Source organism: Equus przewalskii, chromosome 14 (genome assembly GCF_037783145.1).
Source record: "Equus przewalskii isolate Varuska chromosome 14, EquPr2, whole genome shotgun sequence".
Lineage (NCBI taxonomy): Eukaryota > Metazoa > Chordata > Mammalia > Perissodactyla > Equidae > Equus > Equus przewalskii.
The window spans coordinates 82,513,540-82,535,095 of record NC_091844.1 but is presented as its reverse complement, the minus strand read 5'-3'; the positions used below and the strand labels follow the sequence as shown (position 1 = coordinate 82,535,095).

The following is a 21,556-nucleotide window of genomic DNA, read 5'->3' as shown; positions in this document are numbered from 1 at the left end:
TGCATCCCTTGGCCTCATGGCCCAATATGGCTGCTGGACCTTGGCCATTGTGCTGAAATTCCAGCCACTGGGGAGAAGGCAGGAGATTAGAAGGGATGCTCCCTCCTTAAGGAACATTGACTCCCAGAAGTGGCACTTTCACTTCTGTCATAGCCCCTTGTCCAGAACTTGGTGACATGGTCACACCTAGCTGCAGGGAGGCTGGGAAGTATAGTCTTTACACCAGGGGGCATGTGCCAACACTTGGGATTTCTAGTGGAAGAAGGGGAGAAGAGGTATCGGGACATGATACGCATTTTGAAGCAGAGCATTCGACCACACAGTAAGTTGACAGGAAACATTGGTGTTTCAGAGGACAGCAGCATCAGGAGGAAGCGGGGCTGCAACAGGCCCCTCGACCTCACGCCTGGTGTGGACACTGGGCCTGTGTGCTCCAGGGAGTCACAGAGAGTCCTAGGCTCCCAGGTGGAAAGGCCCTCGAGGACCACTTGTCCCGGCCCCAACAGCGCCGGCGGAGCGCTCCCACCTTGTGCCTGCCCCTCTTCTGTGCCCAAGGGCAGTCCGTAACCTCCCGGGGCCGTTTTCATTTCTTCGACTTAGACGGTCCTTCTTTAGCTTGAAGTTAAACCTGCTTGCAATTTCTACTCTGTAATAATTAAACGCAGCAACTCCAACTCAGGCGAGGGGGCGGGGGACGCAGGGACCACTGAGGCGGATTCTCTGATGTGTGCAGAGTTGGCTGGAGCACGAGGGCACGGAGCGAGACCACGGGTCAGCAGGGCAGGAGACAGTCTAAGGGACTGGGGCTTTATCCCCAGGGCCACTGGTTTCCAAACACCTTTAGCAATAAAGTCCTGTCCCCAGCCTGGAGTAAACCCGAGAGAGCCCAGCATGGCGGCTCTACTGGGAAGAGAGGTGGACGGGCAGGCGGGGTGCCCCCGCTTGGCTTCCCAGGTCGGGACATTGCTGTAGGCAGTGGGGACCCTCCAACCCCTCCTGAAATGACACTGCCCTGTCCTGCCAGGCTCAATAGCTCTCGGTGATAAAAAGACCCAGGGAGTGCGACAACTCCAGTATTGTTGCTGAGAGCAGGGTCCCCTGGCATCCCAGAGTGGAGGCTGCGGCTGGGCCAGGGGCAGGGCAGGCCATATTCCCCAAGGCCTGGCCACCCCTCCCAGGGTCAGGCGGCCGGCCTGCAGTGGCCAGCTTTTTCCATACTTACCCCTGAGAGTTCCTTCAAACAATTGAGAGGAAATACTCTCAACCCCAGCTGTCCAGGATACACGTGTCTGAAGGCTTTTTCCAGGGAGGGAGCCGCTGCCCTGGGGTGCTGCTCACAGGAAGGAAGCCCAACCTACACGATCAGGAAGCAATAATGCGGCATCACTGATTTCATGACCGCTTCGTTCTCCAGGCTGTGAAAGGCGCTGCATGCGTCCTTCCTCAAACCGTGGGCTTGCAGCAGGTCCCCAGGGCTGCCACCCGCTCCACCAGCCAACAAGATCAGAAAGGGCTCTGTGCGCTGGGCCGCGGTGCTGGCTTTCCCTGGAACGCACACACAGCCTTGCCCGCGCCCCAGCTTTGGGGGTTCAGGCTCCCACTCGCCCAGGGATCCTCTCTTCTGACCTGATTTGTAAGGCAAGCCTCAACCAGCCACGTGTGATCTTTCCTCCCACTACCCCTGAGGGCCCCGGGAAAGATCACAAACCACCACGGGGTCTGCAGTGCATCACTGTCGAGGCCCCTGGGCCCAGGATGGGAGAGCGAGATGAGCAATTACCTCCCTTGGGGCCCCCAGGCCCCACTTTTCCAAACCGAGAGGCTCTGCTTAGGGTTCCCAGCTGTGTTGGCAGACACACAGACGACAGAGCACCACAACCTGAGTGGCTTCAACAACAATTTATCATCTCACGGTTCTGGAGGCCAGAAGTCCAAGGTCAAGTCCAAGGTCAGCAGGGTTGGTTCCTCTGAGGCTGAGAGGGAGAATCTGTGCCAGGCCTCTCTCCTGGCTTCTGGTAGTGTGCTGGCTATGTTTGGTGGTCCTTAGCTTGCAGACGCATGGCCAGGATCTCTCCCTTATCTTCACATGATGTTCTCCTTGTGTACATCTGTGTCTGAATTTCCCCTCTTTATAAAGGACACAGTCATATTAGATTAGGGCCACCCTAATGACCTCATTTTAACTTGCTCATCTGAATGACCCTATTTCCAAATAAGGTCACTCTCGTAGGTACTGGGGGTTAGGACTTCAACACGCGGATTTGGGGGGACACAATTCAACCCATAACAGCAGATTAACTACAGAACCCCCAGTCACATGTGAATTTCAGTGTGTTCCCTGCAGGAGCTGGGACATACTTACACTAAAAAATTGTTATCTGAAAGTCAGATTTAACTAGGCATCTTGTCCTTTTTCTTTTACTGGCAACTCTGCTTTAAGCAAATCCTACCTATGAAAACTCAGCTCTCAACAGAAAAGCGGGATGACTCTTTGCTTTATGAAAAGGTCAATCATAGGATGCCTTTAAATAGCAAATTCCTCTGGCGGCATGAAGGCAGTCAGAGTAAGGACTGACATCCGCACAGACGAAGGCGGAAAACCTGTGTCTGTTCTACATCTAGCACTGGGAGGGGGCCAGTCAGTTTGGGAAGAGCAGATGCTGGAGCCCTTCTGGATTTGCACTCCTGGATGTGAGTGCGTCAGGGATGAGCCAGGTGGGTGAGCGGGAGACCTGCCTCCGAGCCCCGGCCCCAGGACCATCCCAGGCCATCATCTACCCTCTGAGCCTCAGTTTCATCATCTGCAGCTCAGGTCTCTTGCCTCCCCGTCCTCACGGCCCTGTGGCAGCTCCCTGCTCCCCGCACACAGTCCCCATGCATGGCACAGGGGCCACAGCTTCAGTCCTGAGCTGTAGACCCCGGGACGTCTGATGTTCTCCAGTTAGAGGAAGAACAAACCTGCCAAACTCTGTGGCAAGGTGAGGGAGAGACTGAAGGGACACAGAGAGGCAAGTAAGTGAGGGAGGGATGTTCAGGGCAGGGGGCAGGTGCTGAAAGAGTCCACAAGTCCAGCCGGGTCTGGGTCCCCTTGGGGCAGTGAACACCTCCTTCCCTAAGGTGGGAGGCAGAGACCCCAAGCCCATGGGATGTAGGGCCTGCGGGCCGGAGGCTCCCTTCCGCAGGAGGCCCTTGGGCTGCACTGCCAGGCCACCTGGAGCTCCCCACACCCAGCTGCTCACAGTGGCGAAGACACAGCCGGGCCGAGGCTGCTGGTGTTCTGAGCTTTCTCTCTAGAGAACCGGTCTGAGGGAAGGTGGAGCACAGCCCTAACGGACTTTATTCAGTATTCTTGAAACCCAGACCTTCCACCGTGGGGAACAACCCACCAGGGATAATGGCAGGAAGGTTATTCAAAGACATAGTATCAGGCGCGGTCAGAACTGCCCCAAAGTTCTTTATGCTGAACAGCTCAGCTCCACCACAGCTGAGGTGGTATCAAATCACGGCGTCGACCTAAGGGGCGTTATGCAGCGTGACTCACCAGCCACGAGACAAGGGGCACTTAGCAGAACCAAGCAGAAGCTCTGGGAGAACAGGGTCCTGGCACCGACGCCTAGTGGCTCAGGCCCGTTCAGCTAACACAGCAGGGCTGAGCAGAGGGACGGAGCTGGCATCGCTCCTGGCACCACAGAGGCCCCAGCGTAACCTGGAGCTGTGCGAAGCACCACATTCCAGTCCAGGAGCTGCGCCACCACGTTTGGCTTGCATCTTCCCTCTGATGTGCCGCTCACTACCCCCTGCTTCTCAGCTCCTGTGGAGTCTAAGGTGTTCAGTCCTGGGAAAGCTCAAATCCAAGCAGTGACAAGCAAGGCCTGAATCCTTGGAGCCTGACTGTGTGTGGCAAACACCCATTAGATGAGGAATTCGGATGTTTGCACAATTTGAGGAATCTGACGAATAAACTGGGTATGACTCAGATGGGTAAGTCTACCATCTCCTTCAAATGCACCACACCTTGTGTAATAATACTGGCGTGGGTTTTGTTCTCCTTTTTCATAACTATTATTTAATATCCACACTCATGGCTTCCCTGAATGATGAAACCATCCACAGAGATCCATCAAGCACTGCAGACAAAATTCCTGCCCCTAAAGGTGATGGGAACTGATGGGCACTGATGGGCACAAGGAGGCACAGGAGGTGCGGGAAGGGGCTCACCAGGCGGGCAGGAGGCAACTTGGGCGTGCAGGCTGGGCCCTGGGGGTGTTTACGAGTGGGGAGCCTGATGCACGAGTGTGATGGGCATAGCAGGGCAAAAACAGACCATCCTCAGGTCGGTGGGGCCGTGGCAGCCCTCTCAGCTCGCCCTGCAATCACTGAACAGACCGTGGACTTGGGGCTCACGTGCCTCAGTCGAGCCACGGAGAAAACACCGAGAAGCCCAGCTCCCAAATGGGGCACCAAGCAGTGGCGTGCCGCCGTAACAAACACCTAGAACCATGCAAGCATCTTTGGAAGTGGGTAGTGGGTAGAAGCTGCAAGAGTTTTGAGGTGCACGCTGGAAATAGGGAAGTTAGGGGTGATTCTGGTGAGGACCGAGGAAGAAAGGAGGAGAGCTGGAGAAGCGTCAATCTTCTTAGAGAAGGCCTACGCCATTGTAAACAAAATGTGAGTAGCAATATGGATGGTAAACGCCTTTCTGACGAGGTCTCAGGTGGAAATGAGGAACTTGTCAATGGAAATTGGAGAAAAGGAGATCTCTGTTATAAAGTGGCAAAGAATTTGGCTGAATTGTGTTCATGTTCTAGTGTTTTGTGGAAGATAGAACTTGTGAGTGAGGAAATCGGATTTTTTAGCTCACGAGATCTCTAAGCAAAGAGTTGAAGGAGTTGCCTGGTTCCTCCTGATTGCTTATAGTAGAATGCAGGAAGACAGAAATGATTTGAACATGGAATTGTTAAGCAAAAAGGAACCAGAACTTAAAGATTTGGAAAATTCTCAGCCTATTCATATTGTGAAAAAGGAAAAGGTGTGGTTGGAAGAGAACACGCAGGGTGTGAACAAGTGACCATTTGATAAGGAGTGGACTAAGAAATTAAGACAGACTAGGTCTTCTGGAATGTTCCCTTGGGAATGGAAAGAAGAGAGACTTCTTCAGAGTCTGGTTTTGGTTATGTTTTTGTTTTCAAGCTTTTTATGTGGTGCTACAAAGAAGGACTTGTGTTATTCAAACACATGAAGATCAACTTCAAGTAAGCATTACTGACCTGGGCCACAAGTAACCAGAACTTCCAAATGATAGGAATTTGGCTTCTGCACTCTGTTCTTAGGAGAAAATGGCCTAGGACAACTGGGAAAGCTCATGTTCAAAAGGGCAACCTCCTGTAGTCAAGGCAGCATCTTTGCAGCACACGGCCCAGCTGTCTAATTGCTCAGGGATCTCCTATGCTGCCCTCAAGTCAAGGAAGCGCCACCTGCTGCCAGGCCCTGGCCAGGGGCCGCCGGGGATGGACGACTGAATAAGACCAGGTCTGGGTCTTGAGGACTTAGTTTGCTCCCCTGTGGGGAGACAGAGGAGCACATAACCCCCAGCATGGTCCTCGGTGAACACGGGAGGGCAGCTCCAGGCACTGAGGCGGCCACTGTCCTCACCACCCCCCGGAAGTCCCGTCCAGTGACACCTGAGGTTCAGAACGAGAACCCAGGGACAAGTCACACCCAGTCCATTTCTATTCCAAGACAGGACTTGCCATGGCAAGCAAATGAACTCTCTACTTTTCAGAAGGCCTTGCTAGAAGGGGTAACTTTCCCTAGCTGGCTAGAGAACGGCTTTAAGTGCACGGCCTGAGATTCTGCTGCAGTAAGGATGCCTTGCCCCCAGCTCTTATAATAACACAGCTAGATGGAACAAGGAGCTCGCATGACATGGCACGGCAAGGTCCTTACTGGCAATGCTACAAGGATGCCAGCTTAGCGTTTACACTCACTAGTGAGGCCATGGGCAAAGCTGCAGGAGCAAGAAGACTGGAAATGACAGTGGCCTAAAGAAAGAGCCTTTCATTTCTCTCTCATGTGACTATCTATAAGGAAGGAGCCTGAGCTGGTGGAGTGGCCCAGCTGCAAGACGTCATTTAGGGGCCCAGATTCCTTCCATCCTGCGGCTCTGCCATCTCCTGTGTGCATGGTCAGAGTTGGGTCCCCACTACATGCGTGCTCCAGATCTCAGGACAGAAAGAAGATTTGCAGGGGAAGCAATTTCCCTTCAAGCCAGGTACATAGAAGAAGCATGCGTGACTTCTGCTCATGTCCGCTCTCGGGGGGCTCCAGGATGCGGCCTTGGGCTAGGTTGTGTGCCCAGCTAAAACCAGTGTCCTGTTACTAAAGGGGTAGGGGGACAGTTAGCAGTCACCACCACAGTGAGGGGTGGAGCGGAACCTGCTGCAGCCTGGGTCACCGCCCCAGCTCTGGCCCTAACTCTGACAACCCAGACAAGCAGCCTCTGAGCTTCCACTTCTGCGAGAGGGGGGTAATGCCGTCTGCCTCAGGGGAGTTCACATATGGAACTACACCGGCACAGTGTCTGGAATATTCTGGGTGCTCCACCAGTGATAGGCTTTGTCATCGAGCCTATTATTTATCCTCACAACCTCCCAAATGGTCTGGTCAGTTACACTGAACTAAGATTTATTAAGTGCACATGACTGCATGAAAACATGGGTGCTCAGAACCTGAGGGTCATTTGTAAGCCTGAAGCAGGGGTGGAAAGACAACCTCCCAGCAGCAACCAGGTGGCTCTGTGCTCAAGTGATTTACAAGTACATCATCATACGCATCAAGGTCATACACATCACCCTTCACTGTATGTTCGCCTCTTTTTGGAGGTGAGGAAACAGGCTCCCGAGGTTCTGTGACCTGCCCCAAGTCACAGAACTGACATCTGACTCCAAACCCGGGGCCCCTTCTCCACCGTGGCTGCCTTCCCCACCCAAACCCAGATCCAGCCAATGCTTCCCACCCGAGGGGACCCTCTCCACAATGGCAAGAATCACGGATGCCGTTGACTTAGTAGCTTCGGTCCTAAGGTATGAAAAGCTGCCGTAGCCTCAGCCGGTGCTCGTGGGCATGGGGTTGGGAGCAGCCGATCTGCCTGGAGCAAGCCAGAGGCCACCCTAGGAGAGGTGGGCTTCATACTTACTGGGGAGCCTCTCCTTGCAATCAAGTCTTCTGAAATAACTGGGGTAACGGGAAAAACCCTGTGCGCAGTTTCCTTGGCCGTGAAGGGTGTGCTGGCTTTTCTGGACGTGCAGTTACCTTCAGCAGCACTGGGGGCCGGTGCCCGTGCTGAGCGGGGTGCATTCCAGGTGAGGCCCTGCAGACTCGCCTGTGCTGCAGAGCCCTCCAGACACTGCTTTGTAGAGATGGGCTGTTGGAGGCCAGAGCTGTAAGAGATCCTGGATGGAGGTCTCCCCACCTTTTGTCTCTGATTTCCTCCCCCTCCAGTCCATTCCCAGTCTGGCCCGAGACACCTGGTTAACTCAGATGCCCTTTGCTGGAGCATGGAATGCCTAAGAACAGTCCTTCCTAGCCCACCCAGGTATGTGTGCACCTTGAATTTCTGCTACCAGGTGTGTGAGCAGACAGACACAAATCAAAGAGAATAAGGGGTTAATATCCAGAATATATAAAGAACTCCCACAACTCAACAACAACAAAACAAACAACCTAATTAAAAAATGGGCAAAGGATATTTCTTCAAAGATAAGCAACTGGTCAATAAGCACATGAAAAGATGCTCAAGAGCAAAGTTCACGGACATGCAAGTCAAAAGCACAATGCAACACCACTTCACAGCCACGGGGATGTCTAGGATAAAAAATAATAATAACAAATAAAACAGAAAATAACAAGTATTTGCAAGGCTATGGAGAAACTGGAACCTTTGTGCACTGCTGGTAAGAAGGTAAAATGGTGCAGCCACTGTGGAAAATAGTCTGGCAGTTCCTTAAAAAGTTAAACATAGAATTACCATATGACTCAGCAATTTCACTCCAAGGTATATACCCAAAGGAACTGAAAGCAGGGACTCTAACAAATACTCGTACACTGATGTTGACAGCAGCATGATTCACAATTGCCAACGGGTGAAAGCAACCCAAATGTCCATCCATGGATGAATGGATAAGCAAAATGTGGTATACACATACAATGGAGTATTACTCAGCTATAGAAAGGAATGAAACTTGGATACGTACTACCACCACATAGACAAAGCTTGAAAACGTTATGGTAAATGAAATAAGCCAGACACAAAAGGACAAATACTGCATGATTCCACTTCTATGAGGTATCCAGATTCATGAAATTCACAGACGGAAAGTAGAAGAGAGGTGACCAGGGCTGCGAGGAGGGAGGAGCCTGGAGTTAGCACTTCATGGGGACAGAGTTTCTGTTTGGGGAGATGAAAAACCTCTGGAGGCGGATGGAGGTGATGTCTGTACAACAATATGAATGTACTTAATGCCACTGACTGTGCACTTAAAAAGGGCTAAAAGAGCAGAGTAACTCTGTCCAGGAAAGGGACAGGCCATTTTTACTTGTATTAAGAATGGCGTTTTCAGGTCAGTGTGTGCCCCAGTTGGCAGAGTGAAGCTGGCTCAGCCTTGGGGCCAGAGCCTGGCCGGGGAAGGGCCGGTGCTACGACTGAGCACTAGGCTGGCCCAGGGCCCCACTGTGCCGCTCGCTCCTGCAGGCGCTGGCTCCAAGTGTGCAAGCCACGCAAGAGTGGAGGACAGGGAGGGAGGTTCGAGTTGAGTCATCGGCAGGATGCACAAATCCGGGCAGGACCTCCAAACACTTGGCAAATGCGGAGGAAATGATTTACATTTTTTTCAGACTCTCCTGTAACCTAGACACTCAGCTGGGACTCTGTTTCCTATTTCAAGGCTTTTCCAAACAGTTGTGTTAGCAGAGACCTTCATAAACACACGTCCAGGGGAAGGAACCAGAAGGAACAGCGCTTCTCCGGGCCTGCTAGTCAATTTCCTCGGCTCCCAATGATCCTCAAGTGTTTTAACAGGAAAACAGCAGCGGAGGACAACTGCCAGACAGGAAGCAGTGGGACCCTCTGAGCTGTTTTCCGAATGTGACCTCGGGCAATTAAAAAGTAGTAAAATGGACTGCAAATCACGAAGGCGTACTGAGCACCCTGGCCCGCACCAGGACTCGGCTTGCCCGAGTGAGACAGGTGGGCTCCCACTCGCACCCTCTTTGGCTTTAGGCCTCAATGCAGCTCTTCTGTTCAGACCTAGAAACAAACAGGTTGGTGCATTCACCCACCCATGTGTCCACTTGGCACCTACAGAGCCCTCCTGTGTGGCCGGCAGGAGGCCTGGAACCGGCCTCTGCCCTCCGAATCTCTGTTATTCGTCCCCTTTGTCTTGCAGCATCTCCAGGGCTAAAGATGCTGCGTACCTGACCAGAGCTCAGACAGCGCAGGATGAGGACGGTGTTCAGGTGGGGCCTCTGACGGCTGTCTCCTGAAATACCCGACTTGTTTCCTTCGCCCTTGTGTGGCTGGGAGGGCCAGCTGCCCGGGAGGCCACCCCAAAGGGTCCAGAGTAAGAGCCTGTGGTGCTTCCAGCCTGAGGAGCCGACAAGGACCTGCAGATGAAGCCTGGGGCTGCCTCCACCTTAACACACCACCCACCATCTCACCCTGTCTTGTGTTTTGCAGTGTTTTCATAGACTCAATTTCAAACAGTTTTAGATTTACAGAAAAATTGAGAGTTCCCATACACCCCACCCCCAGTTTCCATTATTATTAACATCTTAGATTAGTGTGGTAGATTTGTTACAATTAATGAGCCAATGTTGATACATTGTTAGTAAGTCCATAGTTTACTCAGATTTCCTCGAGTTTTACTTAATGTCCCCTTCCTGGTCCAGGATCCCATCTAGGATAGCCCATCACCTTCAGACATCACATTGCTTTAGGCTCCTGGCCATGACAGCTGCTTGTGGAATTCTGTCTCCCCTGTTAGACTGGGAGCTCCTTAAGGGCAAAAAGGCCAGCCCCCTTGCCCCCTCGTCGGACCTGGAACACTGCTTTGCCCTCAGAGCGCTCAATACACGATACAGGGATGGAGCTGAGGCATCAGCTAATACGCTCCTTTCTCCCAGCAAATGTCAAAACACCAATCAACTCTAAGAGCAAGCAATTAAACAGTCTCTGGAGAGATGACGGGGTTCTGGGGGAATTTCATTTTCTTTGTTATATTTCTGTAATGTTTAAGTCTTTTTATATAATCAATATGTATTTCTCTTCTAATTAGAAAAAATAAAATTATGCTGTGAGTTGGGGCCTGACAGTTGAAGAACACCGCCCTGCTGGATTCTCTCAGCACTGGAGGTAGACGTACCCCCTTGACACATGAAGAGCCTGGCGCCCAGAGCTATGGCCTGGCCCACGGAAGATGAGCAGCAGCCACCAGATGGCCCAGAGCACGGTTTAAGGGCTCCTTCCTCCTCACTCACCCAAGGTATCAGAAGGGACAATGGCTTCAAAGCCATTTGGTATAAATGTAATCCAACATATGTGCCAACCACCCCCACTTTCCTCCTAAGGTATTTTGGGCACCCAGGCCCTGCCTCTGAAAAGAACTGTTGTTGGAATTAGCAACTCTCCAGAGAAAGGCAAGACAATGTGGTGACAGGGGAAGGAGGAAGCTTAAGTTAGTCAGGTCACACACAAGAAGCTGCCTTTGCTCCAGGCTTCAGGCCCAGCCCCTCCCAGCACCCAGTGCTCCCAACAAGCCCTTTGCCACCTTCTGGCAGTCACTCATGCCCTGGGCTGGCTCCCGTGCCTGGAGTTTTAGGACCACCCCACCCAGGCTTTGCCAGGCCATGCTTTACGTGGCTGAACTGTGTCCCCATGGAGGGAGGGGCCTCGTCTTCTCTCTCATCCATCCCCGGGTCCGCCTCCACTGTCTAGGACAGTGCTGGGCATAGACTGGGGCTCAGAAAACATCCTGTTCATAGAATTTGAGGAGCAAACTGATTGGATAAGGGTTTTCAAGTATAACCGATGTAAACTCTGATGCCTCAAGTCCTGGTTAGCAGTCATGTCCTAAAAAAGGAAACTGGGAACACAGTTGGGTGAACGAAGTCGGGGTCTCCAGGCCCGACTGCCCCCAGCTTTGGGAGCGTCTCCCTCCAGCGCCACTCACTCCCCACCACCTGGCTGTCTCCCGCCTTTGGCTCTCACCCTGGGGACCGTCTCCCCAGCATCAGCACACCCCTCTCAGAGCCACATGACATGCTGCTCTTTCAGAAATACACACCAACAGACCAACTTGCAAAGGTTCTGGGGAGAAAGGGACACACGAGATTTTGGAACTGGACATTCTGCAGCCTAGAAATGTTGGAAATATTTTATAAAAACTACTGAGTTATAAATCAGATTCATGTATTGTGTGTTGTTATTTAAACTGCAGATCTGCTTTTAGGAAAAGTTAAATATTTAAAACTCAAGAGATTAGAATTCTGAAATCAAAGGGAGAAAGGGTAGGGGTGAATGGAGGCAGTGAAATGCTCAACATTCATTCAAAGCTGGGGTTTATTCTCATCCAGAAAGCTGTAGGGAAATGAATAGAAGGGGATTTTCCCACTAGGGGTCTTGGTAAAATCCCGAGCAAAGGGAAGGAAGGTCATGGCCGACCACCAGGCAGCGTGAGTGAGGACGGAGAGGCACATCCAGAAAGCGAGTCTCCTCTGTTCTTCATCCACAGAAGCTTCTGAGATGACTCTTCAAAGATGGAATGTACCTGGCAAGTTGTACCAGGAAGAGGGAGTGACAATCTATTGGAGATTTTGACTCCAAATGATGAAACAGTGGTGGTGCAGATCGGGTCAGGCCGCGGAGAGGGGGACCCCAGGGTTCCAAGAACTCTGTTTCCATGGTCACGGAGCCTGTGACCCAAGTGTGGAGCCCACTTCACTGACATAGGGCCTGGGACCTCATCTGGAGCAGAATTTCCACAGTGCTGCCACCTTGCCACAGTCAGATGCCTGTTCTGTGGGCAGACCCCACCAGAACGAGGCTCCCGCAGTGCCGCGCCTATGGCAGAGCCGTCCACGCTGGTGAGACCGGGTGGGGGGTGACGCCGGACATCCTCCAGGAACCCACCATCTTCTAGGTGCTGCTGGGTTCTTTACATACTTCATCTCATTAAACGCCCCCACAGCCTTGTGAGGTAGAAATAATTATGCTCCTTTTATAGACAAAGAAGTCCAGGAAGTTTTAGTAACGTTTCCAAGTTTTCAGATATGGTAAACGGCAAACCCAGCTGCTCCCCCTGAGCTGTGGGTACCTGGAGCGCCGCAGGTAGGAGGCCCCAAGTCGGGGTGGCTCCTGTCCACCAGAGTCCTATGGTTACCAGTAAGCTGGATGGAACTCTCAATCCACACAGTTGATAAAATTCATGTAGGTGCAGGCCAGACTGGTAGCCTTTTATTTTTCTTCACCGCCAAGTCTAATTTGGTGGCCTTTTTTTTTTAAGGACACTCTCAGCCCCACAAGACCCGTCCCTAGCCTTGCCCGATGTCACCTCTGTCACCAGAGGGTGTGGTCAGGAGCCAGAAGAGGGCAGAGGTGCAGAGTATTCTGGCTTACCTTCTTCACCCTGCATCTGTACTGAGTGAGACAGGACTTGCACTGGCCAACACAGCCGATCTCCTGGGACCTGCCAGGGCTGGAAGTAGTTAACCTGAGGGTTAAGGGTAAAGACGGTGGCCTGGTAAGCCAAATGGCTGAGATTTAGAAAGTAGTAATAAAAGGTGAAGAGGAGCAGACAGTGGAGGCGTGGATGGAACCCCTGGAAGGTGTGGCCCCTGAAGATTCCCCAAGGCTATAAAGGCGAGACGGTGTTTTAGTGCCCAAGTCTGAGTTTTTTCATGTAATTGCCTGTGGTGCCTGCCACTCCACCCTAAGAAAAAAGAACATGCTGGTTTTTCTTCACATGGTGCTCTACAAGAAAGGCAACGACCCTCCTCACTAGGCCAAACCCTGAGGGAAAATCATTATTTTCCAGCCGACATTTCTTAAATGACTCTTCAAAGATCCACCCCTTCTCCCCAGGAAGAATGCCTCCTACTGGGTGAAGAGAAGCCCACAGGTCTAGAACAATCTACGGTTAATGAGAGATGCCATGTTGGCCTGACCCTGCTACCAGGAGCCCTAACTGAGGAGACGGCTTCTACCTCTTGCCCGCCTCCACTTCACTCTCTCCTCCACTGGCCCCCGCCCCGCCCCCAACCTCATGTCTTCTTGCCTCCTGCTGCTGCCTCAGCTGCTGCTCGTCTGCAAGAAGCCTCTGCTGGGAAACCTCCTGGATGACCACAGGCCTCAGGCACTTCTCTCCCCTTTGTCTCTCCAGTTCAGCCCAGCCCATCCATCCCAGTCCTGAGGGCTTGATCCCAGTGCAGCCTTGGCAAGGGCTGGCCCCCTAGGCTCACTGCCTTGGAGCCCTGGCCCTGCCACTTCCCAGCCAGTTCTCTGTGCCACTGGAACCTATTCTCTTACCACAGGCGCTTTCACGTGCTGGTGTCAGGGCTCCACAAAGGCACGTCCCAGCACAGCCGCATTCACGCTTGGCACCCAGCCCACACAGGTCCCCAGCTGTCTTATCCCCTCCTGTCTTTCCTCCTTCTTCCCTCAGTGATCTCTACCATTCAAAGCCTGATTGTCCCGAAGCCATTCCTTTCTGCCAATTCACAGTGTGGCCCAAGAGCTCGCACTTTTCCAGTCAGTCTATTTGAAGTGTGGGTGTAAGGCCTTCGCCCTCTTTACGGATCCACAGTTCCAAGTTCTGCCCCGTGCAGAGCAGCCCGCTGGGGATTCTGGAGTCCCTCTTCCGGTGAGCATGGAGGAGGAGGCTGAGTGGCTGCGTACACTGAGCTCCGAGTCCCCGTGCCCCTGTCATTTATGGAGGGCGGCTGGAGGAGAGCGAACGTGGCTTGTGCCGGGCACTCTGGATGGAACAGTCCTCTGTCCCAGAGCATGGAGACTAGACTCCCAGGGAGGCCTTCAGGCCTTTGAGGGGCTTTGCTTTCCCACCTGAAGTTTATGGACACACAGCACCTTTCCCGTTCAAGGAGGGAAGAAGGCAGCCAGCACTGAATCCGAGTCTTAGAGCTGGAAGGCACCCTTGCACTCTGCTTACCTCCAACCCAAACCTCATCATTCTCCTCCTTGTTAATCAACGAAGAGGTGTGTTCTCTGCCGTCTCAGTCTTTTCAGCTTCATCCTCCAGTATGAAATGTTAGTATTTTATTAACCTCTGCTCCCAAGTCTCACAGCTGGCCCCTAACCTTTGCTGAGGCCCTGCAGTAACACCTAGTGCCTGTGGAGCATTGGGCTGCCCACTTGTTCACTGATCCACTGATTCATTCATCAAGGCTGGATCAGGAACTCACTGCGTGTGCTGAGTTCCAAGCCTGACGCATAGTGAGGACATGGCAAATGTCAGTGTGACGGTTAATTTAATGTGTCAACTTGACTGGGCCTCAGGCTGCCCAGACATTTGGTCAAACATTATCCTGGGTGTGTCGTTGAGGGTGTCTCTGGGTGAGATGAACATTTTAGTTGGTAGACTGAGTAAGGCAGATGGCCCTCCCCAACATGGGTGGGCCTCATCCAATCAGTTGAAGGCTTGAATAGAACAAAGCGGCAGAGCAAGGGGGAACTCCTACTGCATGATGCTCAGCTGGGACATGTGGTCTTTTCTGGTCCTCACATAGAGACTGAGAAATTGGCTCATGGTGAGTCTTGAGCCTGCTGGCTTTCTGACCAGAACACCACCATCACCTCTGCTGGTTCTCAGTCCTTGGACTTGGAGGAGCCACAGCACAGCCCTCCTGGGTCCTCAGCTTGCTGCCTGCAGATCTGGGCACTGGTCAGCCTCCAAAATCACGTGAGCCACTCCTTACAGTGAACCTCTTCATATATATCCTCTCCTCTCGGTTCTGGTCTCTGGAGAACCCTGACTAACACAATCAGCGTTATCAGGACTATGACCATCTCCATCCTACGCAGCCAACACCCACGTGGAGCTTAGAGTGTCAGGCACTGTGAGTTCATTAATTCAGTCACTCACTAAATGCCCACTACGTGCTCAAGAGAAACAATGCAGGCCCTGCCACAGAGGAGTACAAGACGCAGGAGTCCGCTGTGCCAGTGATGGCTGGCTGTCAACATGAGGCTATCAACAGACTATGCAGTTCTCCATTACAATAGAAATCAGCAAAATAAAACTCACTTATTATTCATTTATTATGTCCATGCCTTTTTTACATGTGTTTTTCAAACAAACCTGTCGCCATGGTAACCCTCTTAAAACAAGATCCGACCTGGTTTAAAGAACCTGAGAGCTAATTACAATAGTGCTTTATATTTAGTTATGCCTTTCTTCTGAGGAGTTTAATGGGCCTGGCTCATTAAGCTTCACAAACACCCTCTGAAGTCTTTAGGGGACAGATACTATTAAACCCATTTTACAGACATAGACACCAAGGCACTGATGGGTTAAGTGACGTGGCCGCTGACTGGCAGCTTAGCCACAAGCAAGTCTGGGCCAGACCCAGGTCTCCGCTTGTTTCCTTCTGTTGTCCCTACTCATCAGACTCCATCCTGGGTTTTGAAAGCCTGGCATCATTAAAGGTTCAGAGTTTCCCACAATGTGGTCTGGGGATCCCAGGTTCTGCTGCTGCCCATGTGCAGAAAGGGCTGCTGGGCCAGGAGGCTGCAGGGGCAAGGGTGGGAAGAGATGAGGTGGGTCCGAGGAGGTCCGGAGGATGGGAGAGCGTATTCTGCTGGCTTCTCTCGGCACAGACTCTCAGCCTGCAGAGCCAACATCGACGGGCCCTGGCAGTCCACACACTTGGCCTGACGTTCTCAGGGGCTGTGTAGCCAGATGGGCACACAGCTGACACCAAGTGGCTCCTGCTTCTATCATAAGAGAGTCTGATACACGCTGGCCACAGTAGCCAACAGGCTCTTCCTTGAACATCCAGGCAAAACCCTGCCCGAGGGCCTCCACTCTAGCTCAGTGGTTCCTAAAGCGGGTCCCAGATCAGCAGCAGCAGCTGTGATGTTAGACACACAAAGTTTCTGGTCCCACCTCAGACCCACTGAATCAGAAACTCTGTTTTACAAGTCTTCTGGGGGCTTCTCCACTGTCTCTGCCTAGGCTGTTCCCTCCCCTAGATATCTTGGCCAACTTCCTTTCCCTCCTTTGAGCCTTTTCTCAGACCTCACCTTCTCTACAAGGCCCATCCTGACACAGCCTGGTGAATTCAGTAACGGGGCCAATGGGCCCTCCCGGCCCTCCTGGCTCCCGCCTGCCCAGCCCTCACAGATTCATCGCCTTCCTGACGCTTGTTGGAGATTGTCTGCCTCCCCGCATGAAAACGTAAGCTCCAGGGAGCAGGCCCTTTGCTTAGTCACCTGCACAGAGTGAGCCATAAATACTGATATGGACCATGATGTCTGACTCCGGTTACTGGATGAACAACAGGGGGAAGGAACAAGCATTGGAGGGCGGGGGACAGGGTCGATGAGCTCTGTTTGAAGCATGGTGAACTGGAGGTGCCAGCGGGCCTCACAGATGCAAGGCGCAGAGGCTGTTTGGTGGGTGGCTCCGGAATACCAAGGGGAGGTGATCCTGTGCGAGGAGGAGGAAGGAAAGGTTTAAAGAAGGAATCCTGGAGCACGTCAATACCTGTGGGGGTGGGTGAGGATAAGGAGCCGGCAGTGAGACAAGGAGGCCAAGGGCTAGACAGTGTCAAACGTTACAAAGGTGGAGAGGAGCCTGGTCTTAGATCTGGCAAAACTGGGAGATGAGCTTCTCTCCTGAGTGCTACAGTATCGGAGTGGAGGGCGGGAAGGTGGGCTCCAGCAGGGAAGGAGGGACTGGGCGGTGTGGGGGAGAGATGGAGATAGGGCGCGGGGCCACAAGGAGGAGCCAATCAACTTGCTCTTGAGAAACCTGGGAGGCAGAACTAGCAGGGGTCGTGGGAGGAGAGGCGAGGGGGGAATGGAGGTTTCAACTCCCCAAATTTTAACTCACCATTGAGCATCTAAAACGGGAGAGAAGGCCTCCTACGAACTGGGAGTGTGAGCAGAAACTGGACTCTAAGTTCAAAGGGATATGACAGGGGATGTCCAATCAGCCAGGTGTTTGGGCCAGCTGGACTTGAGATCCCTTTAAGTCCCGAGAGCCGAGGACTCATGACTCTATCTTGAACCTGAAAGAAACCAAGGCTACTAGAAAAACACAGTTGGCCTCCCTCCCACCAACAGGAAAGCGTGTGGCCCTACATCTTTGAAGTTCCATCTGGGCTGACAAAACAGTCACAGAGTCTGGAACTCACCATCGTCAGAGAATAACAATTTCCTCCTCAATTAAACCTTGTGTATGGGACTCTCACTGAACAGGAAGACCCGGAAGCCAACGAGTGGTTCCCACCCGCTACAGTACTGCCGGGCAGTGGGACGCCACACAAACACCCGTGAGTGTGTCCCTCCCAAAACTGGGCCCTAGCCCGTCATAGCTTTAAGGGCAAGGATGGAACATTTTCTAACAAATTCCATTCACCCAGATGTGCTCATGATGAGGTTACATATTTTGAGTAGGGGCAGCACCCTAATTCCCAAAATAACTTGTTCAAATATAACTCAGACTGTTTTATTACACTAATTAATTTTGGAAAATTCACGTGTGGATAAAAAATGAATCTCAAGAATAAAAACTATTAGGACTGGAATTCTCCCTACATATTCAAAAAGATGTGTAGCATCCTAAATGAAGCTACTATATATGCCTAAACAGAAGGAAACCAAATATTAGGCAATTCCGTATTTTCCCAAGGAGGAGAAAAACAATTTATGCCAATTTGGATATATAAACTTTTTAGGGGTGTTGAAAGAATCAAGAATCCACTTATAGTACTTATTTTTATATATGCTTTAAAAATCTCTATTCTAATGCATTGCTGTTCACTTTCCAAGTTTTGAGTTACTCCACTCAGTTACTCCAGGATACAATGTACTCATTTAATTTGGACTTTTTTTGAACTAAAATACATTACTTTTAGTATTCTCAGATGCAAAAGAGAGATGAATCTTCTGCTGGATTTGAAACACGGAGACTGATTTTTTACAAAAAGTAAAATGAAGTTCTGTTAAGTGCCATCATCTATATTTGCTTAAAAATAACGACAGCAAAAACTCCAGGATTTTCTTTCAACTTCATGCTTACACAGGTAATGTGAGGTTTGAAAATCATTTCAAAATTAAAATCAATCAAATAAAATACCCAGATTTAATGCACTGAAAGTTTACCTAAGAACCATAAAATCTTTTAAATTTCCTTCTAAAACCACTACAACTGTTCTTCTACAAAATCTATTTTGCATTTAATTTACGCTCAAGATAGAGCTTTGGAAAAAAGAGCAAAATGGTCATCTTGTGTCTTCAATCAAAAATAAAATTCTCACGGAGGCTCCAGCAAAGCGTCTCTCTACACAATTCGTCACCACTACAAGGAAGAGCACCAATTACACATTTGGAGGACCAATTTCAGTGGGCTCTGCCAACATGCCCCCGGAGTGCAAGAGTACAATCCATCTGTTAGGGAAGGCAGTGATTTTCAGCTTGGAATGGATCCATCAAGAGGGAGTCGTGAAATCAATTTTATGGGTGTGAACCTATTTTGGGGGGAGGGGAGAGCAAAGAAAGAAACTGGAATATGATAGAACAGAAAAATACCAGTATGCTCTCCACGCTGCCAGGTATGGCTCGTAACACTTTTGAGACACATGTGTTCTGGGTCACAACATCCAATGGATTTCTTACTGTGGCACAAAGTAAAAAACATATGAAACATTGAGGTAGAATTGTGGAAGCTCGGAGAGGCAATAAAACCAGAGGAAAAGTCAAAGCAGAACCCAGGCTCCTCAACCTGACGTCCTGTGTTTCATCACTCTGCACAAGCAATTGGTGGTCTCCAAAGATGATGGAGGGTGGAGAGGTCTGAGGGAGAAAAGGAGCAGGATGGACGGTGACCGGAATTAGGGGATTCAAGCAGAACAAAGGCTCTGAATCAAGGGTGAGCTCAGTGTGTAAGTGTGGAAGTCCAAGACAAGGTTGGGGGGAGAAGCCCACCTTGTCTCTCACTTCAGTGAGAAAACAGAAGCAATTACAAGAGAATGTGCACCTGCTTTCCTCACTGCACCTACCTACTATCACCTACCTATCTGGACTTACCTACCTATCAGCCACCTATCTGAACCTGCCGTGTGCTCTGCCTTCCCTCAGACGTGTGTCTACATAAGGTCAGTGCCTCCATCTCCGCACTACATCCCATTCCCTCTGAGGCTAGCGTAGTGGTTCTAAAATATGCCTACCAATTCTTCCTAGGGTTGCCAAATCCAATAAATAAAAATGCAGGTCATCCAATAAACTTGAATTTCAGATAAACAACAAATTTCAGATAAACAACAAATAACTTTTTAATGTAAGTATGGAAAATCTAGGACATACCAACACTGATAAGTTACTTGTTTATCTAGAATTCAAATTTAACTTAGTGTCCTGCATTTTATCTGGTAATCCTACTGTATACTCCCTCCACTCAAAAGATGGTACCCAATTCTTCTCCCATTGAGTGTGGGCTGTACTTAGGGACTAGATTCTAACAAGCCAAAGAAAGGGTAAGTGATAATGTGCAACCTCTGGTACTAGGTGATAAAAAGCACTGTGGCTTCCATCTTGGTCTCTCTTGCTTGCCTGGATCCCTTGCTCTGGGGGAAGTCAGCTACCATGTCATGAGCACACTCAAGCAGTCCCATGGAGAGGTCTATGTGGCAAGGAACTAGGCCTCCTGCCCACAGCCAGGCATCTGAGCTTGGAAGGAGGGTCCTCCAGCCCCAGTCACGCCCATGGATGACTGCAGCCTTGGCTGACATCTTGACTGTACCCTCGTGAGAGACCCTGAATCAGAACCACCCAGCTAGGCTGCTCCTGAATTCCTGACCCATGAAACTGTTGGATAACTGTTTTTATCTTAAGCCATGAAGTTTTGGGGGAATTTGTTATACAGCAACTGGTAACTACCGCACCAGCTCGTGGGTATCACTCCAGTAACTGTCCTCTCTCTCTGACATCATCATTTTCTCCTTTTCCCAGATTATTCCCAGCGGCACACGGACATGCTAAAATTTCTCCTATTTTAAAGAAAACTCTCTTCTGATCTCACCTGTCCTATTTCCTCTGCCTCTGTATCCAAAAACTCCTACCAAGTATTGTCTATAATCACTATTTCTGATTCTTTTTTCCCCAATCTCTCCTGAACTACTCCGATTAGGTCTTTCAGCTCTGAAAAAGCTGGTCAAGTAGAGTCACCCTTCTGGTGTTCAACCCAAAGTTCAAACTTCAGTCCTCATCTAACTTGACTCAATTATTCTTTTAATAGATATTTGTTATGTAGCTACTGTGTGCCAGGCATTGTACTAGATGCTGGGTATACAACAGTGAACAAGATAGACCAAAAAAAATCCCCACCCTTGCCAAGTTTACACTCTGGTGTGGGCTGGGGGTGGGGGACAAATAAACAAAGAAGTAAAGCACTCTGAATATTTATAGATAAAATGATATGATGTCTGGATCAAAATATTTCAAAATAACAGGGCCAATGGCTAGGAGTAAAGATGAAACACGATGAGCCTGTGTTGTTAATTATTGAAGCTGTGTACATGGCAGCTCATTAAACTGTTCTCTACTTTGGTCTATGTTTGAAATTTTCCACAATAAAAAGTTTTTTCAAAGCACATTATGTCGGGTGTCAGGTGCAATAAAGGCATAGGAAGTGCAGGGCGCGGGGGTGGTCTTGGTCTGAAGGGGGAGAGAGAGAGACATGCCCACGGCCAAGGAAAGAGCATTCCAGGCAGAGGAAACGATATTTGCAAAGGCCCTGGCTTAAGAGAATGCCGGAGTGTTCTAGAAGCAGCAAAGTCAGCGTGGTGATGACGAGTAAGTAAAGGAAGAGTAGAAGGGGACAATCACACTGTGCCTTGGAGGCTGTGAGGACTTTGGCTGTTACTCTGAGAGTAAGCCACTGGAGGGTTTCGGGAGGAGAACGGATCTGATGTGAATAGTCACACAGAAGCCCTCACCTCCTCACCCTGAGGCCTGCTCTGCTGGGGTCTCCCCACATCAGCCAGTGACAACTCCATCCCTGCCTTTGCTAAGGCCAAACACACGGGGGCCATGGCTGACTCCTCTCTTCCCCTCATACTCCACAGCCAGGCCGGCAGCAAATCCTGCCAACCCACCTTCAGAATGAATCAGGTCCTAAATGGCTACTACCTGGGGCCAGGCTGCCGCGTCTTCTCCCCTGAGCCCCACAGTGCTCCTGCCCCGCCCCCACACAGCCCATTCTCCTCCGGCAGCTGGAGGATAAATGATGTGAGTCTTTCACGAGGGATGGAGACCCTGTACAAC

At 50.8% G+C, this 21,556-nt stretch overlaps 1 long non-coding RNA gene across 1 annotated transcript; it reads right to left on the bottom strand.

The window, feature by feature from the left end:
- Window positions 1-15,310: 15,310 nt before the first annotated feature.
- On the bottom strand, window positions 15,311-17,301 carry LOC139075842 (uncharacterized). Its single transcript, XR_011526743.1, has 2 exons — window positions 17,124-17,301; window positions 15,311-16,718 (listed from the first exon to the last, which is right to left on the bottom strand). It is a non-coding gene; the product is annotated as an uncharacterized lncRNA (long non-coding RNA).
- Window positions 17,302-21,556: the final 4,255 nt, after the last annotated feature.